At 38.4% G+C, this 21,219-nt stretch overlaps 1 long non-coding RNA gene across 1 annotated transcript; it reads right to left on the bottom strand.

Annotated features, from left to right (window-relative positions):
• Nucleotides 1-6,954: 6,954 nt before the first annotated feature.
• On the bottom strand, nucleotides 6,955-19,525 carry LOC120100569 (uncharacterized). The gene is made up of 3 exons (XR_005500397.2): nucleotides 19,423-19,525; nucleotides 15,652-15,738; nucleotides 6,955-7,231 (listed from the first exon to the last, which is right to left on the bottom strand). It is a non-coding gene; the product is annotated as an uncharacterized LOC120100569 (long non-coding RNA).
• Between the last annotated feature and the right edge of the window lie 1,694 nt (nucleotides 19,526-21,219).

Consider the following 21,219-nt stretch of genomic DNA (forward strand, 5'->3'; position numbering starts at 1 on the left):
ATTGTTGTAGCTCCTGTAGAAAGGCAGTTCAAACTGCAACACACTGAGGTTGACAAACTTTTGTTGAAAACGTTTTAATCTTCAAGGATTCAAAGTGATAACTACATATTCTTTTTCAGTTACATAATTTAAAATTATTGCAACCCTTAAACAAACATGAAAACCACACAGGTTAAACAATATTGAGCTATCCTGTGTTTGTGAATGAGTTGAGAAGGAAATGTGCCCATAGGTCAGCCTCAGATATGATCATAGTCCCGAGTGACATGTTTGCAGACCTGCTGAGGAACCAGTAACCTCTGCCAAGACTCCTGAATGATAGAAACTGAAATGTCAAAACAGTGTTTCAAGCTATGAAGCTTAATATAATAGTACAATAAATATTATTATAAGCTTATTACCCATTCACCCCAAAATGCTGCTTATAAGAATATATCTAAAGAAACTTTGAAGACTCACATCATAGGTCTTTTTTGTGATTTTTCATTGATTAAATAATTAATTAATTAAATGTGTTTAGGTGTTTTGTCTGCATGTATGTCTATGTGCCACATAGAGACCAAACCAGGGCATCAGAGTGTGAGCCACCTTGTGGATGCTAAGAATAGACCCTTGATCCTCTGGAATCAATGCTTGTAACCACTGAGCAAATTCTCCCCATATTTAAGGAAGATTTAAGGAAAATTATGAATAATCAAAAAGAATTTATAAATACTATGTAGGACATTTGTTAAACTATCTTTAGGGAAAAGCTACCAAAAGGAATGCTATTCAGCTAACAAAAATGATTATGGAAGCAAATAGTATTTTTTTAGTTAAAAATATAATAAATGCAAAATAAAAATTTTAAGACCATTTTCATGATCAATTCTCATCTTAAATTTTATGGTTTTGTACATATATGTTTATAGCTCTTGAAGTTATATGTAAAAATTGTTTATAATTGTTATCTCTGAGTGGTAGAATTACAGCATTTTTATAGAAAGGCATGTTTACATCTAAAGTGACATATATTCTTAGTCGTCCTTGCTAAACACCTCATATCTTCAAAAACTATCAGCCATACCCTAAATTTGAAATTTAAAAGTCAAGTAGTGGATCTTGCCATTTGACAAAGAAGGTAAATGCCTGCTCTAGCCTTCTCTGAGGCTAGTATGCTGCTAACAGCAATAGCTACCTTTTCCTCAGTCTTTGCAATGTGCCAAAAGCTCTAAGCATTTGTTCCCTCAGTTGGTGGATAAAGTTAGATTCCTCGCTATGCTGGAGAGCAACATGTATTCCTAGCCATCTATCACAGTGACTTTTAGGTATAGGAGCCAGGCAGGCGCTAGTCGATGGTCTCAAATCCAACAACTAGTTACTGCATGACAGTTCTTTGAATCTTGCAGTTTGCTTGCCAAGGAGCCACCTTCATGCCTCTCTGATGGGCATTATTGTTTTGTAGTATCTGATACTAAATAGAAGGGCACTTACCAAGCACTTTCCCCTTGAATGACTGAAAATGACAGTTGGGAAGGTCTGAGGATAAGCTAAAACTTATGAATTCCTCACACAAATTACTCATTCTGTTGAAGAACAATTAAAGGACACTGTCTTCCAAAATCTGTCATACATTGTCAGCTAAGATTAGTTTTGGCTTAATGGTATTGGTCAAATCACTTAGGATCCAGGACTCTGTGGTTTCCTCTGTAAAATGAGTCTTTTCCTATCTCCCCTAATTACAGCTTACAGGCTCATAGAAGTTTCCATCAAGTTAAGTCTAGGCGATTCAAAAACATGTCCTCTCATCCCAGTGTTTTCCTAATCACAATTTCATATGGTGGGGTGGAGGGTAAAGGGAGAGGTGTCATTTAAGGGCACAACTGTAACACCAAAGCCCTGAAGGAGTAAAGATGTCAGGAGATTCACACACAAACTTCTGTGTTTACAAATCTCAGTCAAACATTTTCTGTTAATTTACACTATGCACTTCTACCACTGGGTGCTCAAATAGCGATCCTGTAGAGTTCTTCCATCCAGTGACATAAAGTATGCTCTCTGCTTCTGCACCTCCAGCAAGAGAACCACTGCCTGCTTCTTGATAGATGGATGGCAAAGGGTCCCTGTGTAGAAGGAAGTTTTACCGATGTAAGTCAGTCTCAAAAGTTTCTTTCCAAGGAAGTACAGCCAGCCAGCCATAGCATCTCCCCTTTTCTTGGAGAGGATCAGCCCTGCAGTGTGACTTCCCTGGATTTAAAAAAGCTGCCCAAACAAAGCCTGCACAAGCACCTGCACCACTTCTCAATAACTGGAGAAGAAAAGCTGGTAGATGAGAAACAGGTGACATTCACACCTCTTAATTGGTGTCATTAGGGGGTTTTGTTGCCAATCATTAGTCTCTCTTCACAGACATAAAATGCCACAGATAAAGGAACTACAAGTATGCCTTTGTGAAGTGTAGAGGAAAAGGTCAGGGAGAATTGTTTCAAACAAATCAGACTGCTGCCAAAGGATAGAGAACAAGGTGGTTGCAAGAAAGACTAAAACTGTGGGCTGAAGACAAATGTTCATGACTGACTTATACTCTGTGGCTGACAAAAGCCTTAAGAGTGCATGTACACACACACACACACACACACACACACACACACACACACACATACACACACACATACACACATACACACACATACACACACACACACACATATACACATACACATACACACACATATACACATACACATACACACACACACACACACACACACACACACACACGTTGCAATATAAGAAGGTCCCATTCTCACCAAATTTAAGTATATCCAGGAAACTTTTGATTTCCTAAAACTATAGTATAAAATTCACTGTACTATGAGAGCATATATCCATGGCTTTTTAAAACAAAGCCCAATCATTTAAGACACCTCATCTGTATATATCTTGTTTAATTCTCTCTTCTTCTTTTCCTAACAGCAATTGCTGTCATTCCTCTAGCTGATGGCTAACTGCCCCATGCTTCCAGTGCTGCATCCATTTGGAATCCATAGCAAACCACCCCCAGGCATGGGCCTCTATTGGTATCATGCTACTTTCCAAATTATAGTTTCCATGCTTGGTTTTCTCTACTACAGATATGTACGCCAGCTTTTCTTAGAAAAACGGCTTTATATTGGCAATGCAGAGCCATTGCTACACCCCTGAAAACTAGGTGACTCGTGGTAGGAAGGGTCTTCAGGGGAGTTACCCATTTTGCAACAATAGTAAGTTACAATGTTGTTATGAAGTCTCATACAGAAAAAAAATATGTGCTTTTCCTATCCATAAACACACAACATCTCAGACACATATATACAAATAATTAGGTGAGATGTATCACGGTAACAGGATGTCAATGTGATTTTCCTTCTCCAACTGCTTAGTATTCTTGGTCTTGCACAGTTCTGAGAAGATTTGCAATGCTATCCTAGCAGTCCTTTCCCTGTTAACATCTCCCTTTGAAAGTATCTACTCTCAGGACAGCAAGCTTGATTTGTTTCCTTAAAAGTCCTGTGCAATTCCCTCTTTATCATGTGGCTGTTTCACTAGCTGAAGTTCAGTTTTGTTGTAATGACTTTGCAGGATTCCTGATCATTTTGAATCCTCTTTCTTATCTTCTCTTTTTCCTCTTGTTTATCTTTTCCACATTATTCCCACTAACATTTCTCTTTTAACCTACATTTTCAGCCATCTACCTATATAAAAACCCTTGGAAACTTAGAGCATGCCACTCTGTCACAGTTCTGTGACGCCAAGAGCTCAGCAGAGCCTTCACTGGGGACTCCATCTTGGTATACGTGACCAGAGGTGGACTGGCTGAGCAGAAGCCCAGGCATGAGTTCACACTGACGTCATGAGTGTGACCTAGGGAAAGCATGGCTAAACTGTGTGTGTATTAAATAATTTGTTGTGTTTTTTGAAGAGGACTAGAACATGACATGGAAAAACTTGGAGTAGTCAAACTATCTGTGTTATGGTTTTTGTATGTGTATGAATTCTAAACTTGCTCGACTAGATGTTATACCCAGGGAGCTGCCTATACCCAAACTTCTAGAAACTTTTTAAATAATGTGACTATCCAGTAAATGGTTTTTTGGGTCTTTAAAAGCAATAAAGATTGAAACCACTCTTCTTCACTCACCTCCTTCTAGTTCATTCAGCTACCCTTCTTCCTTCGTTATGGGTCTCCTAATTGGTAGTCGGAATGCCAGGCAAAGGAACCTCATCTTCATTCCTGATCTGTGGATGCCACATAAATGTATCCTGTTTCATTGTATGAAGAAGAAGTAGTGTGAATTCTGGGAATTTTGCATTGCCCTTCTTTCACACTTTCATCTAAGAAAACAATATTTGGATATCCAGCCGCCATCTTGTACCACAAGATGGGGACAGCAAAGCAGTGGGATAGAAGAAATGTTCTTAGAATATGATGACTTTTTGAAGACACTCCAACCAGTTCCTAGCTCTGTGAATTATCTTTGTATTCAGCCAGGAGATAGACCTGATCTCTCCCAGAAACTACTACTTGAATTTCCTATGACTTTTGCTAATATCTAATTTGGATATGCCTCTCTGCTGGTAAGGTTGAAAAATATGTTCAGGTTAAAGCAACGAACTTAGTTTCAACCACTCTTCCAACATACACAGTCCTTAAGCTTGCCAAGGCTAATTAAATTTCACTAGGGCAGATCTTTATAAAAAGAGTAAGTAACATATGTGTATATCACATCTGAATTTAAATACAGTATTTAACTGCCCTAGATTTTGCAATATATTCATAGCCATAAGAGGGGATAAGAAACAACTTTATAATCCATTGAATCCATGTAAATCATGCTTAAATGTTTTTAAAAATGTGATGTGGTGTGTGTGTGTGTGTGTGTGTGTGTGTGTGTGTGTGTGTGTGTGTGCCCAAGACTCAGTCTGTGCCCATTTTGAGGTGGAGGTTGGTGTTTTGTGAAGGATATTTGTCTACACAATGCATGCTTTTTGAAATGACTGTCAAACACCTCTCTCTCTCTCTCTCTCTCTCTCTCAGCTTCACTTCTTTTATTCTTTTCTTTCTTCTAGCACCTGCTCATCCAAGCCCATCTGATTTAACTCTTGAAACAGGGTGTACATACTATCTCTATATAAAATGTTCTTCAAATTCCTAGTCACCTCTAGCTTGACCTTAATATTCCTACTTGCCTCTCGTTCGCCATATGGTGGCTTTCACTTTTCTTCCATATACATTAGTTGGTTTGCATGAAGGATTGTTTCACGACCCTCACAGATACAAAAAACTCATAGATGTTAAAAATCTACCTATTTTAAATTGTACCCACATGGTATTTAATACCAAATACTATCTGTTCTATCTAAACAGTGTATTCTATCTAAACAGGTCTTACATGGCCTTGTTGAAGGGTTCATGACACAGATGAAGTCTGGAGATGTTCAGAACAGACACAACTTTTTTGATGAATATTTTTGAAGGTAGAACACAAGGCACAGAGGGAGGGAACCATAGCCCTGAAGAGACAGACCCACAAACACAGACATGGAAGAAGGACTCACTGTGTTTTCTAGTCCACTGCTCTATGTGTTCTCTAAACAGGGTGACATTTTCACTGTTTCCTTAACATGTCATGTTTTTCACACCTCTGTTACTTGAACGGACTGTTTGTTGTCTTACCTACTCTGACCCTGAACTTTCTCTTCATCTTAAGATATATCTCATAAGTTCCACTACTCAAAAGCTTTAACCACCACTTCAATTATGGCTGCTTTGTGCTTACTCTGCATCTAGTTTCAACCTCTTTCACTGGTTTACAGGTCATGTTGCTTTCAGGTTGCCCTGATTCTCCTAAATAGATTCTGTGGTACTGGAGCTCTCCCTAGAACCCTACACAGTCCACAGCAGTGGGGACTTCATTATGACTTGTCCAATGCATAGGCACCTATGTCTTAGACAGGATCATCATAATAAAAATAGATTGCATCTAAATTTAACTTTTAAAGTTATATTATAAATTCTAAGTGTATAAAAGTACATATGCAGATACCCTCTATAACCATAATACCTTTTTAATAAAAATAAATTCAACATTTCTTAGGAGTAAATTTTTGTGGACTCATAATTATGGAATTATAGGATTATAAAAGAGACTCACATATTATCAGCTCCAAATCATATAATTTACAAATGAAACTAAGACCTTGAATGATTAAAAAGATCTATCAAAAGACATGGAACAAGTTAAAGTGAGTCAGATGTGAAGTCTCCTAACTCTAGGATTCTTCAACTATTGAAGTTATGGTTATGAAGTACACCAACATTCATTTCAAGTTGTCAGAGCTAAACCATACATCTATCTGTAGGTTCCAGCTAGAAATTGGACAGGTGGGAGAAAATAAGCTAGATTATTTAAGGAAAACCTTCATGCCACAGACTTTTAGACTTTACAGTGTCTTATACATCTAGCCCACCCACATCCATTCAAAAATGAAAATAACAAAAAAGATAAATAGCTTTCTCCATTTGTACCATAAAGTCAAAAATGGAGGCAGGCTGGAATATTCACTGAAGCTGGGAAATGAACTCCACAAGACACATAAATACAACCCATGTCTTACAAACTATAGAAAATGACCCAGGGCATACCACATATAAAGTAGCCTTCTTCTTTGAAGTAGTTCTGCCTGTTGTTGACCAACTAATCGAAAAGTCTAGTAAAATGGATAATCGTTTTTTTAAAACCATACATGCTTTCATCTTTCATCTTAATTTTGGAAACACAATATATATATTTACTTTTGTTAATATTACCATATCATACAATTATAGGAAGGCTTTTCTGCAAGTGTGTATTAGTTTTCTATTGCTGTTACAACAAATTACCACAGACATACTGATATTTAATAATAATAATAATAACCTTACTGTTCCAGAAAACAAAAGCTTAAAATAGGGCTGTCTAAACTGGAATAAAGACATCATCAGTGCCACACTCTTTTCTAAAGGATACTTTAAGGCAGAACCCATTTCCTTGACCTTTCCAGCTTCCAGAAGCACACACATTCTTTGGCTTTCGATCACATCTCATCCTCAAAGCTGGCAATTACATTATTTCTTTGAGCTCTGCTCATATCTGCAATCCCAGATCTCAGGCTGATAATATAGAATGGTTGCTGTGATGTTTTTAGCTCAGCCTGGCTATAGAGTAGGAACCTGTGGCAAGAAGAAGAGGAAGAATCTAAAAAAGTCATCTTTTTCATTGACTAACTTCTGTCTTTCTTGCAAGAAATCATGCAATAACTGAGTTTAAAGAATGATAAAGGATAGTCTTCCTATCTTGATCACATCTTGAGTCTCTTTTGTTACATGATATGATATACTTAACAGTCGATGGAACATTACTGTGCCTGATTTACATGGCTTCATTGATTAATTGTAGGTTTTCTTTTGTTCAGGAACCATTTTTAGTCTATGATTCTTAGTTTTGACCTCAGAGTAAGGTACTAATTTAAAAGGTTTTGGAAAACAAATTATATAGTCTCATTACTGATGTATGCCTCCTCTTTGATGTAATTTTGTCACCAAGCTAATTCAAACTTGACTTTTGACATATAGTTCCACTCATTGTATTCTTCCCAAGGAATGATGTTAGATTTTGTGGGCATGATTACTTTTCCTTTAGCATGTTTATGTTAGTGGTTTATATAATGTGTCTTTAAATTATGAAATTCTAAGGATAATCCTCCCTAATACATTTTTACAAATGAACACACATTTCTGAAACCCGAACCATAGGTAAACACAAAGCTAAGCAGATGACTTTTCTAGAAGTGGCCTTGTAGCAACTAATCCTCTGCCTTTCACAAAACTGAAAGGTTCTTTTCCTGGTTATCTATATGGCTAAAGGTGATTTAGGGGAATTTCTGCTCTGTAAAGTACACTGTTTTTATTATTTTCGTGTATGCATGCGTGTGTACACATCTGTGTGTGGTGTGTTTCGATATATATGTGAGAGAGAGACAAAGAGAGACAGACAGAGAGAGAGACAGAGACAGAGAGAAAGAAAAACAGAGAGAGAGAAAACCAGAGAGAGAGAGAGAAAACCAGAGAGAGAGAGAGAAAACCAGAGAGAGAGAGAGAGAGAGAGAGAGAGCAGTATCTATGTGTCTCTCTGTGTGGTGTATTCAGTCTGACAGGACATAGTTCATCTACCAAGGCTGGAAGTTGTTATAACAGAATAGGCAGCTGGTCAGGAATAGGCAGCATCTTCAGTCAGGAAACAGAATTCAATGAATGTTGGTTTTTTTGTTTTCTCTTTTTCCTTTTCATTCAGTCTGGATGCATCTATGAGATGCTGCTCCATAAATTTAGGGTGGGTTCTCAATAGTCCTCTCTGGAAATGCCCTCATGGATGCACCCAATGGTTAGAATGAAAACTGATCTATTATAGTCATAAACAGAATTATGCTAATATCCAATTGTTAATTTTCCTTCCAGTTTAATAATTATGCAAGCATACCCTTATGACTGAAGTTGAAAGATGAATGAAAAGTAAAAGAAAAGAGCTGATGCTAGCCTGTGGATTAGCAGAAATGGAAAATTATAAAAATACATTCTCTTCAAGCCTGAATAAAACTAATAATTAAATCAAGTAACTCAACAATATATTTCAATCAGTAATTCTTACGTTATAGGTAAGGGTGTAAGATCTTTTATTAATACACTTTAAAGCCCATTACTACATCTCTGAAATCTAGATTTATTTATTTAAATGAAGAGCCATTTTAAATATTTAATATTTTAGTATTTAATTGACTTTAGAAAGTACTCAGAGTTCTTCTTTCAAATGGCTTACCCTAAATAAACTGGACCACTGGCATATTAAACTTTAAATATCTTAGCTTTGTTTTAGGGATGCAGTGTTTAACTCAGAGTAAGTATTATATGCTAAAAGATACTGTCTAGAATCTTGAGATTGCAAACACAAACATATAGGAAACAGTGGTTTATGCAACATTAGATCGGGTCTAAATCTACAGAACATAAATATTTTATTTTGCTTTCGAATTCTGCTTTTGTCTGTAGAGTCACCACTGCCTCTGTCTCCTAGTTTGTGGAAATGGTCCAATGGCAGATGAACTTGCAGAGGCAGAGCAGCAGAGGTGCATGGAGCATGGGGTCCAGAGCACAGAGATCTTCTCCTGCACAGGGCAGAGTCAATGCAAAACATTCCTGTCATAGCAACACACCAGAGAGTGGATAATTTAAAACAACAAAAACTTATTCTTAAAAGCTCAAGGTGTCTGAAGATCTATGCTTCTCATGGTGTAGGAAGGATCCCCTCCTGGGTTCTCCCTTGCTTCTGTTGGCTCTGGAATTAAAGGCAATGCAATTCCCTTAATGCCCATCTGATGAAATTCTCCCTATAGGTCTGTCTGTGCAAATTTTCCCTGTTTTAAGGGCAACAGTAATGTTTAGTAGGTCCACCCTAAATATGCCGTATGATCACATATTATATAACAGTTTTTCCTAGATTAAAACATTCCACCCTGCAAGGATCTCCTTAAGCAGGAAGGTAAACAACTTAAAATGGCTTCAGGAAGTCCCTGAAGCTGACCAGATTTACTAGGCCCCTCCTTGCTAGAATAAGCAATAAAAGCTGAGAGTCCCTCTGAGAAGTGCAGAAAAAAATCTGCACAGACGATTCTAAGACGAGAGCAGCTGTCTAGAAGCAGCAGAAACCAACTGAGCTGCCTGCAAAAGCTTTAGACAAAATGAGACAAAAAGACACTTTCCAACTTGTTCATCTGCCTATGCAGTGTGCTCCAGGTTCCCAGAGTTTGTGAATTGTTATATATGCTGAGGTGGGCTTTGATAATGCAACTGCCTTTAAGTCATTTCTTCTCCTAGAAGTAGCCCCAAAAAAGTCCTGGTTCACTGTGTGGTATCTGCACATGGGTCTGTTGTAGGCTCCCTATCTGGTGTGAGTAGACATGTGTGTTGCATTTCCCCAGGAATAGTTTTATCTAAAAGCAACACATTTTAGCTACTTACATCTCCAACAATGCTGTTATCCAAATAAGTTACTATCCCGAGGCACCGGAAGTTAGAATTTAAACATGGGGAATCTTAGTGGAAACCATTAACTCACAGTATTCTTTCTTGAAAACATTATTACTGTAACCTATGCCTTATATCAATTCTCTAGATAACTTTTGATTCTGTTGACAATTATAGGACCAGAGGAAAACACAACTTTAACAATAATAATCATAAAACCTTGAGTGTCAGAAGATTAATAAGCAAAGTTACAGATAAATAAAACTTGATGAGAGTTGTTAATCACTTTGACTGGGAATAATATTAGCTGAAAGAAAAAAAAGAAATTATCTGTAACTATGAACATGAAGATATGATAGGAAGACAAAAGATCCAATTTTAAAACTGAGGAGAACATATCACCCAAAAGGACATGCAAGACTTGTCAGTGAGGGAAAATCTGTTCAAAGACTGGGACATGGACCTCACAGGGGATTTTGAATCCCATCTCCAGCATCTGAGCAAGCATATCCAATCTTATTTCTATGCTAGGACAAAGCAAACGGTTTCCCTATGGTGTTGAGGGATGGAAACAAAGCTCGGCACTGGGAATAAAAATACAAAACACTGACCATCGATTTTCTTCTTAGTACATAAGTAAGGTACAGTTCAGTGTTCAGTGTTGAAGGGATTTGCCCATACACAGTAAATTCTAAACAAAAAGTTAAATGTAGCTGTCAAAGTCCTAAGGACTCGATAATCTTTATTACATATCAATTTGTCTTCTTTTTGCTGAAGAATCATAGGATATTGCCTTTCCTCTAAGTCTCAGTTACTTAGGATTATTTAGTACTAGCATTGGAAGTTTCATTATCTTAAGTTTGAAATCTCTTGTTTTCATACTAAAATCCCTTAAATGTATATTATACAGGTCTATATGTTGGTAACCACAACTTTCTGAAGCTAGAATCAGCAGTGTTATTTGGGGCGATGATTTAAAACCAAGTTGGCTCTTTAATAAACAGCAGTAAGCATCCATAGTTATTCCAAGGGTGGATGCAATTGATGTCACTTTCTTTAGCTCCAATGCCATGACATGACATGATTAATTGTTAAATAATTTAGATTTTTTATTAGCTTCTCATTTTTCCATTAATAAAACTATCATTCCTTAACTCATCTACTTACATCTACAGGTAAGAGCGCCCTTTTAAGTTTTCTGACACTGCTACTCCATATAATGGCTGCATGATAACATTGTCTTGTGTTTGGATCTACTTATAACTACCAATGGTATTACACAACGCTGCTGAATTTTTCAACATCTGATATATACATTGGAATTTTTGGCAGCAAGTGACAGAAACTACACATTAAGTAAAATAAACTTAAACAGTCAGTAATTTGGAAACAGAGCAAGTTCTAGGCCACATGTTTAATTCACTGCAGCAAAGTAACAAGTATAAATGGATAAATTGACACGTGTAGGGAGGTACCCTTCACTGAGTAAGCCACCTATGCTTCAGCTTGATTCTTCCATGGACTCATGTTTCCTGCACTGCTGGGCTCCATTTTGTCCCTTGAACTATCAGTGTCTTCAGTGTCACTTCTTCAGTGATGGTGAAGCTGTGGTAATGGCTGTTGACCTCTATAAATCTATTATAACTGAGGCCCTAACATTGGCCATTTGTAAGAATTTTAAGAATAAAGGCTGCCAGATTTAGTAAATAGTCAACATTCTAAACCTAATCTGAGCCCCTTTTATATGTTGACAATAGCTCCCATGATTTAACTTGAGAGTTATTGTATGGTGAAGCTCATGTATGAATTACATATTTAACAAATGTCACTCTAGATGAGGTAGGGTTTCTAAAATAGCCAAGTCTTCCATTTACTTCATTCTCTATAACAGAAAGACTAAACCATGGCCCCTGGGACCTAATAGTTAAATGCAGGGCAGGATTTTTTTCCCCTCATATATAAACATCATCAATGAAATTGTGTTACAAGGCCCTCTGCTAATATATTTATAACATCTATTATCTATCAATTCTATAATTATGTCTAAGTAGATTATAAAAGATCAGTTTGATAAGTGTGAGTGTCACACTCAGGTTCATTCTGGTCACTTCTGTTGTATTATCTTTTATTTATTGTCTTGTGCTATAAGAAATAAAATCTTTATTATCTTAAGACTAAGTACATAATGTGTATAAATATATATGTAGCAAACTACATGATGAAAGGGACATTTATTGGCTCATGAATTTGGAAAATCTAAAATTATATACAGCATAGATCACCTAAGAATTCAGGTGATATTATCAATTCTCTGTCTTATTTCATAAATAAGTCTCTGTTTAGCTCATTGACCTCCCTCCTTAAACAAACAACACACATACAGTAATCATCAAACAATTTGGGGAGTTACTTGGACTACTCCTATCAACTATTCAAAAGAAAAGGTTTTTTGTACATGGTACTGGGTTTTGTTCATGATTCTTATAGGAAGCACTATTAGTCCAAGTGACAAATCTTCCTTTAATCTGCGCGCGCACACACACAGACACACACACACACACACATACACACACACACACACACACACACACACACACACACACGGGGCAGTGAGGAGATCCACATCCACTTATACTTACTGTGTATACTTTTAGATAAATATGAACTGATTCCTTGAGACTGTATCACACAACCTTTATGTTATTTGCCCCTTGTCAGGCTTTCTCCTTTTGTACTGACCTTCTTTCTCCCTTCCCCCGTCCCTGGGTAATCATTACAATGAAGCAACTTTGAAAGACACTATATTAAGAGTATCTATTACCTTAGAGGCATAGAATGTTTCTCTCTTTCAGTGAACAGAAGGACCTACAAAATCTTCATATGCCCCATAGTTCTAAAAAGAAATATTAGTGTTATAAATCTTTGTTGTGGTCATTTGGAATTTCCTCATTTAAAGCTTATAATTTTCACAACTTATAAGTGAACCCAAGATTTCTGGGATTCACTTTGTTGAGGCATAAAATTTTGGCTAATGGAGTTTGAGAATTTCTAAAGCATGTGAGTGTAGTGGAGCATTCTTAGTCCACACATCAATACATATTACTTATTTTACATTGCAGACTTTTATTTCAGGAAATTGTGGCTTAATGGTATTCACCAAGATTAGGTGAAAAGTTTGTCATCTTGTCAAAGACCTCTCATATCTTGTGGTAACAGAATCAAAGCCTGTCTTAGAAGAATCGCTTTTAGTCAGCTAACATGCTTCACGGAAGACTTATTTCACTCCAAGGTGTTAAAGGGGAACTCAGTTGGCTTAATATTTGTGTATGCCATGACTCTGGCCAAGGAGAACCAACACAGAAACTAAAAGAAAGAGCAATATAGTGTAGATATTTATTGAATTGCTGAAAATGAAGAACTTCTGTCTTCCAAGGAGGGCACAGACAAAACTTTTCACCAGAGAGGTGTGAAGATGGAAGTTGGAGAACCACTGAGGCCTCATGGAGACACTCATGGTACATGAGCAGTGCCAGGAGGGCTTTGTAGATCTAAGAAAGACTCCCCAGAAAACAGAAACAGACAAAACCAGTTCTAACTGCAGTGAATTGCCACCAACTTTGACTGTTTTGTCCAAATCTGTTACTCTATAAAGACTGTTTGTAGCACAGTAAGTTGGGTCTTTAGAAATCTAAATTTTCGGGCTGGAGAGATGGCTCAGTGGTTAAGAGCACCCGACTGCTCTTCCAGAGGTCATGAGTTCAATTCCCAGCAACCACATGGTGGCTCACAACCATCTGTAAAGAGATCCGATTTCCTCTTCTGGTGTATCTGAAGACACCTACAGTGTACTTATATATAATAAATGAATAAATCTTTAAAAAAAAAGAAATCTAAATTTTCTGGATTTGTGAGACCCTTGATTATCTCAGAGTGGTCCTTACTGGAGGAATAAGAAAGACATCAGTGAGACAAAGCTGTCTGTGATTCTGGCTTATCTCCTGAAACATGAGTTTTGTGCAAAATGTAAAAGATAACCCCATTTGCAAAGAACACCATGGTACCCAGTAACCATAGTTCCCAAATTAGACATCCATAAACATAATCTGGCATTTTTTTCTGATTCATCAACTCATTGTATAAAACTTGAGAACAATATGAAACATCAAAATCACATTTCATTGTTTTTCACTAATTGCTTTTATTGGAAGGAAAATAAAACTACGTGAAATTAAGTTTATCACAGAAAATTTAGGGCATATGGTGGCTATATCTAGGGAACATCCACCTTTTTTATTGGAATAAATTATTGTTAAAATGAACACACTGTTAGAAAGGCTGTTAGCAGTCTGCAGGTCATAAAGATAAAAAGAGCTAACCAACCTCTCAGTGTGGAATTGGCAAGTGAAAAGATGTTCTCTGCACACAATAGGTATGCAGTGAATGTATTTGACTGACAAGAACCCTGCTAGGATTAGCAGTGAGCTATTTAAGCCCTGCTGTTTCTTGTGGACTTTGCCAGCCATGGCTGCCGGTAATGAGGAGGCTGTAACCATTAACAAGAGCCCCAAGCTACATCTCCTTTTCTTCCACTTCAGACTTCCAGAGGCCAGTTAAGTTCTGGGCCTCAGCAGCTGATGGGTGGGTAGGGTCTGAAGCAAATATTTTTACACTGGAGTATACGCTGAGGAAAAATTTTCACCATGCCTCTGTCAACAAGCCTGTTACTATGGAGTTTGTAAATATATTCATTAAGCTGTAAAATGATAGCCTTGTATTGAAATTGACCTGCTTTTAACCTATGTGTTTTAGGCATCTGGCACCTAAAAATGCTGCCACATAAAACAAATCACTGTCGATGAAACCAGTTAACTGAAAATAGCAAGTGGGAATCAACTCTTTCAATTTCTGAGAGAGATTAAGGGGGGAAGTACAGAGATAGATACCTCTGAAGATTGAAATTATGGAAGGTTGGGGATTTTTGGAAAAATATGCTTGCTTTTCATTCATGTAATAGGTACATGTCCGACAACATTCTTAGCCACATATGTTTCAAACTGAGAGAAATAGGAATCAACAAAATGTATTAAAAGTGTAACCTTTACAGTACAAATCAGTTCGGTCTGGGAAGAAAACGACTATATTTCAGGAATGGAGTAAAATGTGCTGGGTCTGTAAAGTGTCTGCAGAAGCATCAGCAATGTGAGCAATCCTCACATCGTGCTCCAACAAGGGTGGATGCTCGAAGGACCGAGTTTAAATGTCATGCTCCAACCCATCTGTGGAAGAGCCCTTAACCACCATAACACTTATTGGTCATTTCAGCACCTCCCTCCCACTCTCCATGGCGCCCTCTCATAGGAGTAACTGCCATTTACCATGTCCTTTGACAAAAAAACTGAGGCTCAAGATCAGAAGCTAATAAATAAACAACACTTAAATTTTAACCCAGCCTACATGATTCCTAATCTTATGCTCTAAATGACTACATAATTGTTGTTCTTTTAGTTTTTTTTTATAAGATAATTTACATTTTTTTCAATAGGGACAAAGTAGCCAGGTTTGGTGACACATACCTGTAATCTCTTTACACAGAAGACAGGAGAATCAAGAATTGAAAGCCAACCTGGCTTTGCATTGAGCTTAAAGCCAACCTCCAGTGTCTGAAAAAAAAAAAAAACAATAAAACTAATGTTAAGGTAGTATATCCCAGCTATGCAACTTGGCAGCAATGTATTATGAAATTCTTTTGATTAATTTCTTACTCTTGAAGGAGAACGAAAGAGCTAGGGTGATAGCTCAGCGAGCAAAGTGCTCGCTGTGCAAGCATAGGACGTGAGTTCAGATCCTGCAGCTGTGTCATACAACTGTAATATACCTGTGCTAGGGAGGTAGAAGTAAGAGGGTCTCTGCCGCTTGCTGACCATAGCCAGTGAGATTCATTTTCAGTAAGAGATCCTCTCTCAAAATTAATTTGGAAAAGCATTGAGGAAGACATATATATGAGATTCTGGCCTCAACACATATGCATTCACATGAACATACAAACACACACATATACACGCACGCACACACACATGCACTCATGTTCATGAACGCAAAAGAAGGCAAAAATTTAACCATCACTATGTAACTGTGGTTTTTAGAATTATCAATTATAATTAGACAGAATCTGGCAGCCCAGACGCTGAGAGAACACACTGAACTTGTACATTGCCCATTTTAGTCAGTATTTGCTTGGATCTGATTCCATCTGAAGTTCATCGGTGATCTCTTCATCCAGGAAGTTCTCTTTCCCTTCTCTGCGGCTTTCACTTGGTGTTCTCAGTCTGCTTTTCCTGGTGTTGGAAGGCAGAGGCTGTGGTGAGGCCTCTGCCTATGAACGCACAGGTGCTACTTCAGACACCTTGCTAGCCGTCTCTACCCTCATGTAATTTCCTCTTCTCCATTCTCGTCTCCTCTTATCACTCTCCATCCTCTCCTGTGCCATTCATTCATCTCATGCTCCCAAGGTAATTTTTTTTATCCTTATGAGGAAATGCATACCCATGTATGTATAAAATATCTAGGATCTGATTCTGATCAATTGCAGATAAACTATCAATCAGGCTTGTCACAAATTTGAATATGTAATCTCCCCACCACCACTTCAACAATCCTAAGGGCAGGCACAGTGTCAATACAGTCCAAGGTCCCTTTGATGAGGTACAGCAGGTACCTCATTTCATACAGACAACAGGTCTATGCGATCTCATTTGCTCAAAATCTCAAACACCTTTACACAAGCTGAAGTCCGTCTAGAATTCTCAAACATCTTTATTAGCTTCCCCTTTCCATGTTCTGTACAGAATATGAGACGTGAGCTTGGTTGTTATAGAGGGTCTTTCTCCTGTTTTTGAATGCACTATCTTTTAAAGGAAATTCGTAACAACTTCCTCCTTTTGAGTCAGACGTCAAGATAGATTGTTTTTGTTTTTCATACATTTTCAAATGTGCTCAGCTTTCCCTTTTTCCCTCCCCAGATCTCTCTGGTATTTGACAGGATGCAACCTGTTGTAAAGCAGCGGGGCTGGAGCAGTTCTGGGGACTCTTGGACCCTCAAGTGTGTGGCATATGCACACTTTATGATTACCTATCTCCCACAGCCAAGGCTCGCAAGAGAAACATGCCATTTCCTTCCACTTTCTCTGCTAAGCCCAAGGCTTTGCACTTGAGAAATATTGATCCTTGGGGCTCCAGGGGCAAGGACACATCCTTGAGAGAGGCAGATTCACAGTGCAACTCGAATCCCCTGTTAACTTTGTCATCTCCCTGCAGAAGTTGTTTCTGTCCATATTTTTACTTCAGCTGGGCTGAGTGGGAGAAAGAACTCAAAGGGAGGTTGAAGCAGATGGTTGTCACAAACTGCATACGGCAATTGAGAATTAGTGTGCAAGCATATGCAACCTGGTACAGTATGAAGCATTCCAGCATATGAGTGCCGAAATAAATCAGGCCTGGAGAAGATTGGGATGGAGTGATGAGCCCTTCTTTCTCTGTTACACATGTATATTTAGGCTTGCTGAATTCATTAGGATATGCTCTCTGTTTTCAGGAGGCAAACTAACACCTACATTGAGCAGATTCCTGTAGATTCTGGTATCTTGTTTCTCTCATCCAGCGTGCATCCTGAAAAGAAATATTTCTGAAGAGAGATGCCTCTTTTTTTTTTTTTTTCATAGAAGGCGATGATGACATCAATTTGTCTGGACAAATTTAATGCTCATAATAATTAGTGGGTTATCACAATTTACATTTGCTTTCTAATTCATTAACAACAGCTATGCCAGGCACATCTAGTCCACTTACTTGATCTGGGCATTTTCCTTCTCTGCTTTGTTCTAGTGTTCTTGGCCACCAATATATCTAGCAATAATGATCATAAAGAGAGACATGTACCAATAGCAGTTAACAAGCAACAGTACCCCACTCACAGCCTGGAGGTCTTCAGTGAAAGGATATGTTCATACATTGCCTTTTGGCATCAGAGACCAATCATGACCAGCCTTATTTGTATCTCAGGGATGCCAGGAAGAAAGATGGAATGAGTGAACCCCCGTTTAGAAAACACAGAAACAGGAAGAGAGCTTAGCTGCCATTACCCTCTTCTCAGATGAGCAAAGGGGATTCAGCAAAGATGCTTGCCCATGGCAGGGCCACCTGTGGCTCAACCCTGGATGGCTGAATTTCCATACCACCCCCCAAAGACCAAGACTTGTTCTTGTGTTAGGGATATTGCGTGCGCTCTCTCTCTCTCTCTCTCTCTCTCTCTCTCTCTCTCTCTCTCTCTCTCTTTCTCTCTCTCTGACAACTCATCATCAGAGGAATTATGAAGAAGGCACAGTTGTTTTTTAACAGAGCTTCCACTGCCTTTTCCTCTGTGTCTTGTTCACCTTCACATCTATCTCCTACAAGACATCAAGTGGGTAGGGGGCAGTTATAGTTACTGGCTAAAGAACAAATATTGAGTTACATATCAGTAGACCAAAACACAAATCAACTCAGAACTACAGGACTCCACCAACATGCACATAAATCATTTATAACGATAATCCAAGACTAAGTCCAAATCTCATTAAAGTATATGAATCCTTAATCTATTTTGGCAAAAAAGCACCAATAGACATTTTTTCTTTTTATCATAAATTACAGTTCTGTGGCACTGTGCAAATATTACCAAGCTGTAAGACAGCTGTGCTCCATTAAAATGTGTAATGGTTGCTGATTTCTTACAGCACATGGTCATCAGGCTGAATCTACAGCCAGTAATTAGGAAGATGAAATGTTTAATTGTGCCTTAATTTTGATAAAATTTATCTGTCACACATCCCGCAGCCGAGCATTATGCTCACAAATCAATGTCATCAAGCCGAGCAGGAACTTGAGCACCAGACTCTTGTCCCTGACAGATTCATTTGAATATGTAACTGCTGGTGATGAGCTACCAGACTAAGGACAAAAATGAAAACCTTCCCTCTGCTGCACTTCTGCCGAGATGGTTCCTGGTGCTTCCCTCAAGGAAAAGTAAGGAGGTTTGAAGATCAGTCTGGTGTTTAGTGTGACCACCACCAGGACTGATCATATAAAAAAAGACAATCCCTGGGAGCCTACTTAGAAGAGAAGGGTAAACAGGAGAAGGAAAGACAAGGAAGATACACAAGCAAACTCAGGAATGCGCTTCAAAGCCCATGCCTTAACCAACTTCTTTGGGTAGAGATCAAGGAGATGGACAAATGTCACCATGTTAAACTGAAGAGCTGAAGGGCTCCACATTCATGAACCATTAGAATAGCACAACTGAAACTCACCTTATTGTTTACATCTGCAGCTAAAGACCAGAAAGATGGCTCAGGGACATGAGTATCTTTAGGAAGGTCCAGAACTCACTTGGCATTCAAGGGCGAACCTACATCTTGCAGGAGAGAGTACAATCCTCAGAAGCAATATTTACCAGTCATCACGTCGAATTCCTTTTCAATTGGCAAGCAATACTTTTTAAGCACAGGGAAATGTAAGTACAAATACCTGCCAATGCTGAAAATTAATTTATGTCATGTTTGCCCTACAAAATGAAGCAGCGATCATTCTTTCTCACCCATAATAACTATTGCTCGCCATCCAAGAGAACTTAACGAGCATATGTCGTATTACACTTTACATTTTTTATTTTACATGGATGTGGAATTAAAGATAATTGAGGGGGGGCATGGCTGATAAAATGACAGGGAGGAGGTAGACAGAAAACGAGAACAGTTTGCTCCTTGCAATCAAAGGAGCACTCACACTGGGCATGAGATTAACCCAGGGCACCTGGGGAAAAGGGGATCGTCTACAATGATCAGGTTTCTGACCCAGCAGGTTCTGAATATGATTTTTAAGATGTTCTTAATAGGAAAGCATTTTGGTAATGTGCATTAGTGTGTTTTCTAAGGTAATTAATCCCTCGCCAGTAACTAATGAACCAGCTAAAGCCTTAAAGAATACCAGATTACTTTAAAGCAAAAGAAGTCTCAAGACCAGGAATAGAAGAGTCTTCAAGAAGAGCCAAATGGCATTAAGCTATAGCCTGCTAACAAGACTCATTAAAACACTTCTCTAAACTTAGCCATGGAAATAAGTCCAAGCTAAAGATATCCTACTCCCTACTCCCTTTTGTACTATTTTCATGGGCAGATATATTCAGGGATTGGGTTAGAGGATAGTATTCTGGTAAGATAGTTGTTTTTATCCCATTGGCATACTGCTTAGGTTAAACAGAAGCGGGAATAAGTAGGAGGGCACAAATGGCATGGAGTGCGCTGTGAAGTATCCGTCTTGCCTGCCTCTCTGAGCAGCACATCCACTAAACTTCCACATCCACTATCTTGTTCACATTTGAAAGGTCCCCAAATTGTGGATGCAGAGAGACAGCCACAGTCTATCTGAGAACTAAGGTGATCACTACGCAGTGTACAGGTGGTTCGTCTGAGTAGTCAGAAGATGCTGAGGATGCTTTCCAACTAGACAGGCAGGATCCAGCCAACATTAGCCTCATGACTTATTTTTCGGGTAATATTTTCAAATCACGGAAAGTAACTCAAGTAACAGATAAAAATTGTGGTTTAAAAGGGGATTCTACTATACTGCCATTCAGAACAACTGACTTTGGTTCCCATTAGAACTGCATGGGGGAAGGGAGACAGAAGGAGGGATGAAGAGAGTAGGAGACTAAAGACAGAGTATATATTTGGAGGCCCTAACATGTGGCAGCAGTGTTTTGGATGCAATATCTCTGATTACCGAACCCCTACTAAGCCTTCAGATCCCCATTGCTGTCAGGGGCAGCCTGGCTAAGTGGTGCCACTAGGCTATGCTTGGGGCCTTCTTCTTGCAACTGTTGGCCAGAATGAGTTCCATGCGCTGCAGCAAAACATTTCCTGTAGGGTTCCCAAGTGCTTAGATCCCAGTTTACTATGCCCCTGATCATCTAGTCACTCCTCACCAAAGGGAAAGAATAATATGAAGTGTACGACTGGTTCAGAATGTTGCGAGACCTGGTACCTTTTTCAAAAGTGACTGAAACTCTCCTGTGGAGGCAGAAGTAGATTAACTGACATTACTACTAG

This window comes from Rattus norvegicus, chromosome 2, assembly GCF_036323735.1.
Source record: "Rattus norvegicus strain BN/NHsdMcwi chromosome 2, GRCr8, whole genome shotgun sequence".
Classification (NCBI taxonomy): Eukaryota; Metazoa; Chordata; class Mammalia; order Rodentia; family Muridae; genus Rattus; species Rattus norvegicus.